Source organism: Oncorhynchus mykiss, chromosome 24 (genome assembly GCF_013265735.2).
Source record: "Oncorhynchus mykiss isolate Arlee chromosome 24, USDA_OmykA_1.1, whole genome shotgun sequence".
Taxonomy (NCBI): Eukaryota; Metazoa; Chordata; class Actinopteri; order Salmoniformes; family Salmonidae; genus Oncorhynchus; species Oncorhynchus mykiss.
The window spans coordinates 36671296-36684038 of NC_048588.1; the positions used below are offsets into that span (position 1 = coordinate 36671296).

The following is a 12743-nucleotide window of genomic DNA, read 5'->3' on the forward strand; positions in this document are numbered from 1 at the left end:
TTTTGCAATTATGTTAGCACAGCTGAAAACTGTTGTTCTGATTAAAGAAGCAATAAAACTGGGCTTCTTTAGACTAGTTGAGTATCTGGAGCATCAGCATTTGTGGGTTCGATTATAGGCTCAAAATGGCCAGAAACAAAGAACTTTCTTTTGAATCTTGTCAGTCTATTCTTGTTCTGAGAAATGAAGGTTATTCCCATGTGAGAAATTTCCAAGAAACTGAAGATCTCGTACAACGCTGTGTACTACTCCCTTCACAGAACAGAACAAACTGGCCCTAACCAGAATAGAAAGAGGAGTGGGAGGCCCCGGGGCACAACTGAGCAAGAGGACAAGTACATTGGAGTGTCTAGTTTGAGAAACAGACGCCTCACAAGTCCTCAACTGGCAGCTTCATTAAATAGTACCCGCAAAACACCAGTCTCGATGTCAACAGTGAAGAGGCGACTCCGGGATGCTGAGGTGCCACCGATCTCCTACTACTGTTTTTATATCCATGTTTTTCATTTTAAAAGGCTAGTTGATCATTAGCCGGGATGCTGGCCTTCGAGGCAGAGTTCCTATGTCCAGTCTCAATGTCAACAGTGAAGAGGCGACTCCGGGATGCTGAGGTGCCACCGATCTCCTACTACTGTTTTTATATTCATGTTTTTCATTTTAAAAGGCTAGTTGTGTCATGAATCCCGCTTCCTGAGTCTGTGTTTGCCTGTGTTTCTGTCCTGGAGTGTGTTTCCGGTGTCCTGGAACGCACCCTGTCTGGTTGCCGGGCGAATTAGCTTGTTGAGAGATCGATGTTCACCCGCACCTGTATCCCATCAGTAATCTGCACACCTGTCCTGATCATCACCTCTCCCCTTCAAAAGCTCTGACCTGACATCCATTCCCTGCCGGATCGTTAGCCACAGTATGTTGTGCCAGAGTATCAGCCTTAAGTTGGATAGAATTTGTTTTGTTGTTTGTTACGTATTGCTTGCCTTGAACTTACCTCTGTTTGTTCTGTCTTCAGTTACTCACCCGGATCATTTACCCCATTCCCGCCTGGTCGTCAGAGGATTCCGCTTCCCCATTGGCTCCACCTATTTACTCCCATCAACTCACCACCGCTACCCGCTACACCACCTGGATATATCTACCCATTCACATTCACTTGTAAATAAATACTCACCTTCTTCCTACTCTCCTTGTCCTGGTCTGCTTCTGGGTTCGATTTTGAAGAATCGTGACAAGTTGATCATTAGCCGGGATGCTGGCCTTCGAGGCAGAGTTCCTCTGTCCAGTCTCGATGTCAACAGTGAAGCGGCGACTCCGGGATGCTGGCCTTCGAGGCAGAGTTCCTCTGTCCAGTCTCAATGTCAACAGTGAAGAGGCGACTCCAGGGATGCTGAGGTGCCACCGATCTCCTACTAACTGTTTCTATATCCATGTTTTTCAGATAGAGAGAAACAAAACCTAAAGGGAATGTATAACTAGAGAGGCTGTTGACAACAGACAGACTCAAGTCTCTGGCCACTTAAATAAACAGATGAATTAGACGGATCACTAGTCACTTTAAATAACGTCACTGTAATAATGTTTACAGAGGTATCACTAGTCACTTTAAATAACGTCACTGTAATAATGTTTACATAGAGGTATCACTAGTCACTTTAAATAATGTCACTGTAACAATGTTTACATAGAGGTATCACTAGTCACTTTAAATAACGTCACTGTAATAATGTTTACATAGAGGTATCACTAGTCACTTTAAATAATGCACTTTAATAATGTTCACATACCCTGCATTCCTCATCTCATATGTATATACTGTATTCTATACCATCTACTGCATCTTGCCATCTGGCCATCGCTCATCCATATATTTATATGTACATATTCTTATTCACCCTTTACATTTGTGTGCGTTTGTGTGTATTAGGTAGTTGTTGTGAATTTGTTAGATTACTTGTTAGATAATACTGCATAGTCGGAACTAGAAGCACCGGCATTTCGCTACACTCGCATTAACATCTGCTAACCATGTGACCAATAAAATTGGATTTGATTCGATTTGAACTGGACACCTAAACCTGGTAAATCAATCAGCTGTGTTGAGATGTATCCTATTATACACTGTGGTTGATTACCTATTTAATTCACTTGATTAAAATGTCCAAATGGATTAAAACTCAAAATTATCTCAGATTCTATTGTGTGAATATGCAAACGTGCTTATTTGCCAGGAAGCAAATGTGTGGACATCTGTAGCCTATAATGAGACTGACAGATACAAAGTACTCTTCATTGGAAGAGTAAATCAATTTGTATTGATCAAAATACTGTCAGCTTTTATAACGCTACAATATTTTGCTGTGAGCTGTTGCGCAAATATTTGAAATGTAGTTCCTGTCTCTTTAAAAACATTGGTAGATTCTAATCCCGCCCTTCAAAGCTTTCAACCAACCCTCTGCCATGAGACATTATGATTTGTCTTCTGCAGGCGGTCCAATCGCAAACCGGCTTTCAATTACAGGGCACCGTTCATTATCCTAATTTCGTTGCAAAATGTTTCTTAAACGGAAGCAAACTGAACGAAAACGAGGAAGAACCTAACTGAATTAGTCTAATAGAAACTCTCGTTTTCGTTGTAAAAACGCAACTGTTTTACAACTGTGTGGACGAATGATTACACCACCGTCTCGTAAAGCAGGGGATACGCGTTTGCAGCGATACAACTGAAGAGAAAGCAGTACCAAGTATTATCGTGCGTCGGATCAGTGGAACAACAGCGAGCAAATAGAACGGAAGGAATGTACCAGCAACGGTGTTGAACTATTAGATCAGCAGCTTGATCAACTGTCTCCGGCGCTGGATCCGCTACATTAGGTGGGTGGTTATATTGTATCTAGTGAAAGATTCCGACAGTGTAGCATAGCAATGCCCTTCTCTTTTCCCCACTTCTCTTCCAGCTTCAGCGGCGCTAACCGCGACTGTCTACCTCTACCTAGTAGGTTTAACCACTACTCATTTTGAGCATTACCCATTCGGAGGTCTTAAAGAAAAGCCGCCCGTCTATGTCCGTTTTTAGCTCCGACATGTTTTAATAGTTGGTGAAATGCGCTGAAAGCTTGGCATCGTTGTAGAATGTTTTTGGCATCGTTGTAGAACGTTTTTGGCACGTGCCACCCGGTGTATGAAGGCAGAACATGTATCATGCATCTTGGCACAACAATAATCATGATCGGTCAAAAGCCCATTTTTCAAATAGACAACTAAATTAATCGAGTGTTGTGTCTCCGTATTGGCAGTTATGTTCTCGTGTTTTAACCAGATACATTTTTCTTCTGCAGCCTATCAGTAATGCTTTTTTTTTTACATTGAAATGAACAGTAACTGTTGATGTGCGCACAACTAAAACAACACACGTCGTTGTTGATTATTGGGATCTCCTATGTATCTGTAGCGGAGTTGTTGTTTTTTTGTCGACAGAAAACTGACATCGCTACCGTAGTTAAATTCACGTCGTCAGTCTTTTTACCTTATTGATATTTCCACATCAGATGACATCCTGTCTGTAGACTATTGATGTGGAATACCTACTGGTCAGCACAGCATAGGAAATATTGGACGGAATTATGCAAACGTCATAATGTGTAAACGTGTTCCGAAAGGAAGCCTCCTACACTTGGTCTTCTGGGATTTTTTTTATGTAGCTTAATTAATCAAGACAATATGATGAATCTCGGCAACCAGCCATGAGGTAGGTCTACCTCCCAGATGTTTTGCAATGAGCTACTTGCAGTAAACCACAACTGAAGGGGAATGGGTCTAACACTTAAATACATTAAAAAAAAAAGTATTTCTCATTGCGAACTATTCCTACAGCGGTTGACAAAAACGTATAACTTCTTTGTGTCATGTTGGAAATACATTGTGATGACAGACAGGTTATTTGGCGTATTGTGAATTGTGATGACAGGTTATTTATGCATCAAAGGCTCCTTCAGTTTTCTCTTTATTGGCAATAGCCAAAGACAGAAATAGATAGGATGATGGTATGGCTATCTATCTATGTATCTATGTATCTATGTCTTTGTCTGGTATAGAATATATATGAGTAATATTACATAATGTTTCGAACCCCCTGGCTGTTATAGTAATGTGTGTTTATTCATATTCTGGTGACTCGGTGCCCACAGTCCCGCCACAGCCCGCCCACGGTCCATTAGACTTTGTTCACAGAAATTCCCAAATTACGTTACGCTATAAGAGACCTCTGATTATTCACTGTAAAGGGTTTATTCACATTTTGTCTAATGGATGTATGATATAATGTATGACTTTTCCATTACTTTTAACCAAATATCCAAGACCAATAATTGATGACCTCTCCATGGCTGTGTTTAGTCAAGCAGCCCAATTCTGATATTGTTTTCCACTAATTATGCTTTTGACCAATCGCATCAGATCTTTTCACAGAATATCTTTTTCCAGAGTTTATCTGATTGGTCAAAGGACCAATTAGTGAAACAACAAATATCAGAATTGGTCTCCCTGTGTAAGGCTATTTCAACTGCATTTACATGGGGGGGGGGGGGGGGAGTCTGGTTAAATGTGGTATTGCTGCTAGTCTCTGACCCCATGTAGCCTACTATCTCCTGCCGTTGTGCCCTTGATCAAGGCACTTAACCTCCCTCAAAGTAGAATAACAACACTGTTAGGCTACTGTATAAAACCCATGTGGTCAACCCTCCATCTGGAGAGAGATGGGTGTGTCCGTTTTTATCAATGTCCTGTTGAGCAACAGATGTGTTGTGTTAGGCGGGGGGAGGGGGAGGGACGGTTGGCCACCCTTTAATATAAAATATTGCAACGTTACAACCAAATACTTTCAATATACAATTTATTCTCTCATTCAATGAATCTGGGATATAAATGGATAAGGTAGATTACTTCAAAAAACAAAGTGCTAGGACATGTTTATCACCTTTTTATATGGCTAAACTATTTAATATTTCAGGGGAGATCTATGCACAGCATGGAAGTTATGTCTATTAGAATTTTTGTTTTGGATTTTGTTGCATTGGCGAAATGACCGTGTTAGACTACTGTTTACTAGAGAGGAATGTCAGCTTTCCCACTGCGCTGTGTACTGTATTTCTCAACAGAGCCGGTGGAAAGAAGACGGCAGTGACATTAATGCTTATAGCTAAAGAGTTAACGAGCGAGATTACGAGCTATGTTTTCAATTGGCTATATAGTCTAGACCCCCCTTTTTAAGTGATTGATTATATATTTTATAACACAATATAAAAAATTCCAGGACTTTTCCAGGGATTTCATGACTGTAAGAACTCTCATTTAACAACCTCATTTGATAACATTCAGGCTTGCGTTTTCTCAAACTGGAACAGTCTCCTCGTACACCGGATTCACAGACCGGATTCTCAAACTGGAACAGTCTCCTCGTACACCGGATTCACAGACCGGATTCTCAAACTGGAACAGTTTCCTCGTACACCGAATTCACAGACCGGATTCTCAAACTGGAACAGTCTCCTCGTACACCGAATTCACAGACCGGATTCTCAAACTGGAACAGTCTCCTTCACAGACCGGATTCTCAAACTGGAACAGTCTCCTCGTACACCGGATTCACAGACTTGTGACAACTAAAGTAGAATGAAGCGGAATCAGGACGTGAATGCCCACTCTGCTATTCAGTGCAGATCTAGCTTTGTTTAACCTTTGACGCTGTGTGTGAATCCGGGCCGTGTGATAGGCCACTTTGTTTTATATAGAGGAGCCGGGTACGCAGGTCCCCAAAAAATGTGAATTATGGGCCCAGCTCCGGCTCAAGTCGGCTCATGTCAAGCACTGACCTTTCTAGGATGCACCCTCAGTTGTTTTCCTGTGGCTGTCTGTCTGAGCTCTGTGCTACTCTGCTCCCGCAGCTGCAGGGGGTGATTGATAATGGCAGGGCCTGGCTGTGTCTCAGGGAGAGTTGGGATATGCAAAAAAAAAATACATTTCCAATGTAAATTATTGACAAATATAAACCCCCACCAGAGTACTACTATTCTTCCCTGCACTAGTATTGACCAGGAAGTAGCGCACCGCTAGTATTGACCAGGAAGTAGCGCACCGCTAGTATTGACCAGGAAGTAGCGCATCCCTAGAAAAACCATGACCAGGAAGTAGCGCACCCCTAGAAAAACCATGACCAGGAAGTAGCGCACCGCTAGTATTGACCAGGAAGTAGCGCACTGCTAGTATTGACCAGGAAGTAGCGCACCGCTAGTATTGACCAGGAAGTAGCGCACCGCTAGTATTGACCAGGAAGTAGCGCACCGCTAGTATTGACCAGGAAGTAGCGCACTGCTAGTATTGACCAGGAAGTAGCGCACCGCTAGTATTGACCAGGAAGTAGCGCACCGCTAGTATTGACCAGGAAGTAGCGCACCGCTAGTATTGACCAGGAAGTAGCGCACCGCTAGTATTGACCAGGAAGTAGCGCACCGCTAGTATTGACCAGGAAGTAGCGCACCGCTAGTATTGACCAGGAAGTAGCGCATCGCTAGTATTGACCAGGAAGTAGCGCACCGCTAGTATTGACCAGGAAGTAGCGCACCCCTAGAAAAACCATGACCAGGAAGTAGCGCACCCCTAGAAAAACCATGACCAGGAAGTAGCGCACCCCTAGAAAAACCATGACCAGGAAGTAGCGCACCGCTAGTATTGACCAGGAAGTAGCGCACCGCTACTATTGACCAGGAAGTAGCGCACTGCTAGTATTGACCAGGAAGTAGCGCACCGCTAGTATTGACCAGGAAGTAGCGCACCGCTAGTATTGACCAGGAAGTAGCGCACCCCTAGAAAAACCATGACCAGGAAGTAGCGCACCGCTAGTATTGACCAGGAAGTAGCGCACCGCTAGTATTGACCAGGAAGTAGCGCACTGCTAGTATTGACCAGGAAGTAGCGCACCGCTAGTATTGACCAGGAAGTAGCGCACCGCTAGTATTGACCAGGAAGTAGAGCACCGCTAGTATTGACCAGGAAGTAGCTCACCGCTAGTATTGACCAGGAAGTAGCGCACCGCTAGTATTGACCAGGAAGTAGCGCACCGCTAGTATTGACCAGGAAGTAGCGCACCCCTAGAAAAACCATGACCAGGAAGTAGCGCACCCCTAGAAAAACCATGACCAGGAAGTAGCGCACCAAATTGGGTGCCATTTGGAACGCAGAAGTCTTTGGTTTTTCTCATTTCCTGGTTTGGGAAGTCCGTATCACCCCTTTTGCTGCTAACAGATGATATGATCATGTTTATTTTGTACACCGTTTAGGTAAATACCTTCTCTTAGCTACCTGCCCACGGCTGTGTGTTCATCCTGTTAGTTGGCTAACATCACTAATATGCCTTATGATGTCCGCCCACGCTGATGCATCCAGGCTGACCGTGCATCATCCTCCTGTTCATTGGCAGGTTAATATCATGTCTGTTGTACTCTCATGTATTCAAGCCATTGAGTTTTTACTGATTTGTAGGTTTTGTTATGTAGGCTAATGCATTGTGATTCATAGACCGTAGATCAGTTCTACGCTGTGATTATTCCCCAGGCTCAGAGTGTGATGTGTTGTTGCATTGTCTTCCTTTTATTGCTCAGGGAAGGTGCAGCATGCGGACAGACCTTCACATGAGTGGATTCAGTTATTTCAACCACACCTGTTGCTGACAGGTGTATAAAATCAGAGCACACAGCCATGCAATCTCCATAGACAAACATTGGCAGTAGAGCCTCTAGGTTTCTTCCTAGGTTCTGGCCTTTTTTTCTAGGGAGTTTTTACTAGCCACTGTGCTTCTACACCTGCATGGCTTGCTGTTTGGGGTTTTAGGCTGGGCTTCTGTACAGCACTTTGTGACATCAGCTGATGTAAGATTGAATGGCCTTAACTGAGGAGCTCAGTGAATTTCTTTTAAAAATTCAACGTGGCACCGTCATAGGATGCTAACTTTCCAACAAGTCAGTTTGTCAAAATTTCTGCCCTACTAGAGCTGCCCAGGTCAACTGGTGCTGTTATTGTGAAATGGAGCAACAACGGCTCAGCCGCGAAGTGGTAGGCCACACAAGCTCACAGAACCGGACCGCCGAGTGCTAAAGCCTGTAGAAAGTAACAAATGGTCTGTCCTCGGTTGCAACACTCACTACCGAGTTCCAAACTGCATCTGGAAGGAACATCGGCACAATAACTGTTAGTCGGGAGCTTAATGAAATGGGTTTCCGTGGCCGAGCAGCCTCACACAAGCCTAAGATCACCATGCGCAATAGCCAAGCGTCAGCTGGAGTGGTGTAAAGCAGTGGAAAGGCTATCACGCATCGCCATCTGGCAGTCCGACGGACTAATCTGGGTTTGGTGGATGCTAGGAGAACACTACCTGCCTAAATGCATAGTGCCAACTGTAAAGTTTGGTGGAGGAGGAATAATGGTTTGGAGTTGTTTTCATGGTTCGGGCTAGGCCCCTTAGTTCAAGTGAAGGGAAATCTTAACGCTACAGCATACAAGGACATTCTAGACGATTCTGTGCTTTCAACTTTGTGGTAACAGTTTTCGGAAGGCCCTTTCCAGTTTCAGCATGACAATGCCTCCGTGCACAAAGCGAGGTCCATATAAAATGGTTTGTTGAGATCGGTGTGTAAGAACTTGACTGGCTTGCACAGAACCCTGACCTCAACCCCATCGAACACCTTTGGGATGAATTGGAACACACGACTGCTGGCCAGGCCTAATCACCCAACATCAGCCTGACCTCACTAATGCTCTTATGGCTGAATGGAAGCAATTCCCCACAGCAATGTTCCAACATCTAGTGGAAAGCCTTCCCAGAAGAGTGGAGGCTGTTGTAGCAGCAATGGGGGACCAACTCCATATTAATGCCCAAGACGAGCAGGTGTCTTTTGGCCATGTAGTGTATCTAAACGTGTCCAACCCAATATGTTCTCTGCCACCTCATTGAGTTTTAAGCTGTCAGGCTTGGTTGACTCCCTGCCTGGCTGGCTTTCGGTCTGCCGGTCTGCCTGGCTGGCTTTCGGTCTGCCTGGCTGGCTTTCGGTCTGCCTGGCTGGCTTTCGGTCTGCCTGGCTGGCTTTCGGTCTGCCTGGCTGGCTTTCGGTCTGCCTGGCTGGCTTTCGGTCTGCCTGGCTGGCTTTCGGTCTGCCGGTCTGCCTGGCTGGCTTTCGGTCTGCCTGGCTGGCTTTCAGTCTGCCTGGCTGGCTTTCGGTCTGCCGGTCTGCCTGGCTGGCTTTCGGTCTGCCGGTCTGCCTGCCTGCCTGTCGGTCTTCCAGCCTGCCTGCCTGCGTGGTTGTGACGAAAGGAGGGCAAGTTGGCTCTGGACTCTGTTATAGAGGAAGAGGAAATAACATATCTAGAAGGTATAAATGTGATTTATACCATATACACTCTTCATTATCGTGCTGATACTGTAGAATTGAAAGCAGCTGAATCTCAGACTAGGCTAAAGCTTTAGGCCATGGCTCCGTCCTCCCTAAGATTGAACTGGTTCCCTTCTCTGATTTTTGAAAGGAAATGACTGGTACACATTCCACGCATAGTGGAAACTCCCTCTAGCTAGCCCCTGCCTCTACCAGTCTAATACTTTTACATTGGTTTTGAAGTAATGAACAAGTGTACATTTCAGGAGAGAGGAGATATTATTGGGATGCACCCGCTAAGTTTAGTTTCCCTAGCTGGTGAATATTGTGTCTGGTTAGATGTTAATATCCTCTTCCATCTTGATAAAAGAGAGACTGTTGTAACATGAGTGTCAGTTAGGAATTTTCCTCTTCAGGCCCAAATTTTAGGTGGCTCCTCCTCTTCCTATGGTCTGGCTATTGATTGGCATGGAAATGAGGGCCTGTTTTTAGATGGAACAGAATGGAGGGCCTCCCAGGCAGCTGTGTCCCGGATGGACTTGTGGATGATGTGGCAATACCGTATTGATCTCTCGCTCTCTCTCAATATCCATCCCTCTCTCTCTCTCTCAATTTCCACCCCTCCCCTCTCTCTCTCTCTCTCTCTCCCTCTCAATGTCCATCCCCCTCTCTCTCTCTTTCTCTTTCTCTTCTCTCTCTTTTACCAGTGATGTCAGAGTGTTTTAAACCCTGGACTTTCAACTCAGCAGCATGATAACCACCGAAAGAGTTCAGCTAATCAGTTCCCAGGTTAGAAAACTGCACAACACACAGGGAGGCTTTAAACAGCATGCGGTCTTCCTCCCTCTCAGCTGCTGACTGACTGATCATCCTGTTTGAATGGTGCAGCATCGCTCTCTCTCCCTATCCAGGATACCTAAATGAAAGTGATGATGATTAATGTTGTTGGTGTGACAGTTGCGGAGAGAGAAGAGCGCACTAGAGAGCGAAGCACCAATTAATTTGTACGTTTACATGCTAATGAATAGTGTGTAGCCGAGCAGGGTGCATCGTGGGATGTTGTTCGGTACCCGTTGGCTCTGCTCTTGTGGTTGATTAGGAATGACCCAGACTGGCTGGTAGCTGCTAGGTGTAGGGTTATCTACCCACATGATCTCTACCTACGCTAGGTAGTGTAGTCTTTATAGTCAGTGTAGGCTGATCTACCCACGCTAGGTAGTGTAGTCTTTATAGTCAGTGTAGGCTGATCTACCCACGCTAGGCTGTGTAGTCTTTATAGTCAGTGTAGGCTGATCTACCCACGCTAGGTAGTGTAGTCTTTATAGTCAGTGTAGGGTGATCTACCCACGCTAGGCTGTGTAGTCTTTATAGTCAGTGTAGGCTGATCTACCCACATGATGTGGAAGTTTCCATCAGTACAAGTGTTAGTGGAGTTTGAGAAACATCTCTATATTCCACAGTTCAAGTGTCTCTTGGGTTTTGAGTTGGTTTCTGAAATTGGGCCTTCCTCCCGCCCTCCGCATCACTCAGTCAGTTGGAATAGAGAGGAAAGTTGTTGTCATGGCACCACTTCTTCCAGTAATGGTTTCTACTGGAGGACTGACTGACCTTTCCCGGGAGATGGCAGGCCTGATGCTATTGCCTCCATTTAAAAAAAATAAAAAAATAAATGGAAATGGTTTGTAAAATGATCCCTGAATGCCATGTATGTTACAGCCTTCCAGGTCCCTGGGAGAGACGCAAGGGGCCAAGATGACATTTCACATCTTTTAAACCGTAACTACGGGGTCATTTGCAGCTTCTAGTGTAAAGCTTAAATGTCAACCAAAGCCTCCCAAAGCCGTTGACTGGAATTATGCGGAACTGAGTTTAAATGTAACCAATCGGAGAACAAGTTGTCTGGGAAAGACCGTTGACTAGAATTATGCGGAACTGAGTTTAAATGTAACCAATCGGAGAACAAGTTGTCTGGAAAAGACGGTTGACTAGAATTATGCGGAACTGAGTTTAAATGTAACCAATCGGAGAACAAGTTGTCTGGAAAAGACGGTTGACTGGAATTATGCGGAACTGAGTTTAAATGTAACCAATCGGAGAACAAGTTGTCTGGGTAAGACCGTTGACTAGAATTATGTTGAAAAACCAAATATTAATACTAGAAACTGACCTCAAATCGAATGTTCAAGGTCACATGCAGATGTTAATGGTCACATACACATGGTTAGCAGATGTTAATGTGAGTGTAGTGAAATGCTTGTGCTTCTAGTTCCCAACAGTGCAGTAATATCTAACAAGTAATCTAACAATTCCCGAACAACTACCTAATACACACACGCATCTAAAGGGATGGATTAAGAATATATAAATATATGGATGAGCGATGACCGAGCGGCATAGGCAAGATGCTATAAGATGCATTACTCATCTCATATGTATATACTGTAAGATGCATTATATGAAGTGGCATTGTTTAAAGTGACTAGTGACTCTCAATGTAGACAGCAGCCTGCCTCTCTGTGTTATTGACAGCTTTTTAACAGTCTGATGGCCTTGAGATAGAAGCTGTTTTTCAGTCCCTCGGTCCCTAGCTTTGATGCACCTGTACTGACCTCGCCTTCTGGATGATAGCGGTGTGAACAGGCAGTGGCTCGGGTGGTTGTTGTCCTTGATGATCTTTATGGCCTTCCTGTGACCGTCGGGTGCTTTGAATAGGGCTGTGTCTCAAATGGCATGTTTTTCCCCTATAAAGTAGTGCACGATATAGGGAATAGGGCTCTGGTCTAAAGTAGTGCACTATATAGGGAATAGGGTTCTATAGGGCTCTGGTCTAAAGTAGTGCACTATATAGGGAATAGGGTTCTATATGGCCCTGGTCTAAAGTTGTGCACTATATAGGGAATAGGGTTCTATAGGGCCCTGGTCTAAAGTAGTGCACTATATAGGGAATAGGGTTCTATATGGCCCTGGTCTAAAGTAGTGCACTATATAGGGAATAGGGCCCTGGTCTAAAGTAGTGCACTATATAGGGAATAGGGCTCTGGTCTAAAGTAGTGCACTATATAGGGAATAGGGTTCTATAGGGCTCTGGTCTAAAGTAGTGCACTATATAGGGAATAGGGTTCTGGTCTAAAGTAGTGCACTATATAGGGAATAGGGTTCTATAGGGCCCTGGTCTAAAGTAGTGCACTATATAGGGAATAGGGCCCTGGTCTAAAGTAGTGCACTATATAGGGAATAGGGCTCTGGTCTAAAGTAGTGCACTATATAGGGAATAGGGTTCTATAGGGCTCTGGTCTAAAGTAGTGCACTATATAGGGAATAGGGTTCTATATG

The 12743-nt window shown here is 44.4% G+C and overlaps 1 protein-coding gene across 6 annotated transcripts in view; it reads left to right on the plus strand.

Annotated features, from left to right (window-relative positions):
• The first annotated feature begins 2526 nt into the window (after positions 1 to 2526).
• Positions 2527 to 12743, plus strand: part of LOC110503266 (protein-tyrosine sulfotransferase 1) — a 75808-nt gene continuing 65591 nt past the window's right edge. The window contains exons 1-2 of one of the 6 annotated variants that reach the window (XM_036961183.1): positions 2527 to 2865; positions 10118 to 10199. The gene's annotated coding sequence lies outside the window, so the exon portion shown is untranslated. Of the gene's footprint in view, positions 2866 to 3194; positions 3740 to 10117; positions 10200 to 12743 lie in introns of those variants that run through there. The other 5 variants (XM_036961182.1, XM_036961185.1, XM_036961186.1 and 2 more) reach the window with 5 other exon arrangements.